This window comes from Schistocerca serialis, unplaced genomic scaffold (assembly GCF_023864345.2).
Source record: "Schistocerca serialis cubense isolate TAMUIC-IGC-003099 unplaced genomic scaffold, iqSchSeri2.2 HiC_scaffold_1173, whole genome shotgun sequence".
NCBI classification, from domain to species: Eukaryota; Metazoa; Arthropoda; class Insecta; order Orthoptera; family Acrididae; genus Schistocerca; species Schistocerca serialis.
Window position 1 is genome coordinate 455,001 of NW_026047374.1, and position 2,500 is coordinate 457,500.

A 2,500-nucleotide genomic window follows, 5' to 3' on the forward strand; every position below is an offset into this window, starting at 1 on the left:
ATTGCGCCTTAACCTAACCTATATTGCGCCTTAACCTAACCTATATTGCGCCTTAACCTAACCTATATTGCGCCTTAACCTAACCTATATTGCGCCTTAACCTAACCCACGTTGCGCCTTAACCTAACCCACGTTGCGCCTTAACCCAACCCACGTTGCGCCTTAACCTAACCCACGTTGCGCCTTAACCCAACCCACGTTGCGCCTTAACCCAACACACGTTGGGCCTTAACCTGCTCTGTAATTGTCATACGACGCGTTAAATTAGTGTAGTGTTGCCTAACTGCAACCCCCGCAATATAGTTTGCTACTCGCACTGCCCGGTCCCCAGAGTATCGCTTCATGTTAAACACCTTGCAGCTATACACTGTAATGCGGACGGCAGCAGGACGTACATGCTCAATGCCCTTCGCAGTTGTTCATTGGCATTCGCATGGCGAAGCACAGCCTACGTTGTGGTACGGCTTGTGTCAACTGTCCGCTGATGTTGTACGTCCAAATCACACACTGTACTGCACATTGGTCCTCATGTACTGAATGATACATCGTGGTACATGTGTGACCGTACCACGACTGCGCCAACAACGGCGAACCATACGGTCCAAATATTGTGCACTCAGCTACGTGTCGTCTCCCTATAAGAGCTGGATTGCAGTATGGTATGCCGTGGATGGCGATCACCATGAGCCGTCTGTTGATGTAGTGGCGCGTGTTGTCAGACGTAGTCGTCTCTTCTCACACACCGTGATAGCATGGTGCACTGCGTTCCACATCTGCGACATGCGACAGAGGCCGGTTGACAGTCGTTCGCGCAATGGACATCGCATACGTACGGGGGCCACCTTCCACGTGTTCGCGAAGCGTGCACATGTTGTTGCGTGTATGTGGGCAGACATAGTGTGTCGTGACACCTGACACAGGCATGCAACAATCGTTGAATTTGCAAATGGCGATGGACGTCTACGTTTGCTGGTGACGTTACGCAAATGAAGAACTGGTAAACCGTTGTGGTGCGGTTGTTCTCGCTAGAGGTGAATCAGTGATGGCGACGATCGGTTGAGCTACCAACCGGTTGTTTCAGCGATACCCACCATGCCCACGAACGTGAATGGCATGTGGGTGTGAAGCGATACGCGGCGGTGGCTGGGTGGGACCGTCCCCGGCCGGTGAGGGGGGGCCTCCCGGCGTGCTGGCCGCGCGGTGCGTGGGCGCACGCGCTACAGCCGGCTGGTGGGGGCGGCCAGTGGCAGGCGCGCCGGCCGACGGAGGCGGCAGGCGGCGCAGCTGCGCGCCGGCGCACCCTGCACGCGGCGCCGTGCGGCCAAAGTAGGTCCTCGCGGGCCCGGTGCGAAGCGCGGTGGACATCTGCAGTGTGCTGGTCCGATTGAGGACTGTGTGCGCTGAGGATGCGCCGCCGCCCGGCGCTCGGCGCCGCGACGCCGTCTGCTGCTCGGTCGCCTCTGCGGTTCTCGCAGGTGGATTGTATCGCAGCTGTGCGGACGTGTTGGCGCGTGCGCTGTGCTGGGAGAGTTCGCTTCGGCACCCAAGTGGGGCTTTTGTCCTTCTGTGGCGCTGGCGTTGGAGCTGCCGGCCACCGTAGGTGGCGCGTGTTGTCTCCCGCCGGCAATGCCACGACAGCACGCTCCCGGGCCTCTGTCGGCAGCGGCAAGCTCAGTTGGGAGCACGGGTGGTCGCACCTAAAGCGTCTACTCGCCAAACTCCGGGCGATTGCGCCTCTCTCGAACCCGACCAAGTACTTAGGACGGCGCTGCGCGCCGCCGGGACCTGAGAGGGTTTCGAGGTGTATTGTGCAGGGGAGCTCAGCCTCCTCCTGTTTGCAGAATAATTGAGCGGACGCTTGCGTGTTCGCGCGGGCTCCCGGGACACACTCCCGGGCGGCCGGCTGCTCAGCTCTAGTTGACGCAGCTCCCTGGTTGATCCTGCCAGTAGTCATATGCTTGTCTCAAAGATTAAGCCATGCATGTCTCAGTACAAGCCGCATTAAGGTGAAACCGCGAATGGCTCATTAAATCAGTTATGGTTCCTTAGATCGTACCCACGTTACTTGGATAACTGTGGTAATTCTAGAGCTAATACATGCAAACAGAGTCCCGACCAGAGATGGAAGGGACGCTTTTATTAGATCAAAACCAATCGGTCGGCTCGTCCGGTCCGTTTGCCTTGGTGACTCTGAATAACTTTGGGCTGATCGCACGGTCCTCGTACCGGCGACGCATCTTTCAAATGTCTGCCTTATCAACTGTCGATGGTAGGTTCTGCGCCTACCATGGTTGTAACGGGTAACGGGGAATCAGGGTTCGATTCCGGAGAGGGAGCCTGAGAAACGGCTACCACATCCAAGGAAGGCAGCAGGCGCGCAAATTACCCACTCCCGGCACGGGGAGGTAGTGACGAAAAATAACGATACGGGACTCATCCGAGGCCCCGTAATCGGAATGAGTACACTTTAAATCCTTTAACGAGTATCTATTGGAGGGCA

At 57.1% G+C, this 2,500-nt stretch overlaps 1 non-coding gene across 1 annotated transcript in view; it reads left to right on the plus strand.

Moving 5' to 3' along the window:
* The first annotated feature begins 1,927 nt into the window (after positions 1 to 1,927).
* Positions 1,928 to 2,500, plus strand: part of LOC126433728 (small subunit ribosomal RNA) — a 1,910-nt gene continuing 1,337 nt past the window's right edge. The window contains exon 1 of the ribosomal RNA XR_007578707.1: positions 1,928 to 2,500. This exon is cut by the window's right edge and continues 1,337 nt beyond it. This is a non-coding gene — a ribosomal RNA (small subunit ribosomal RNA).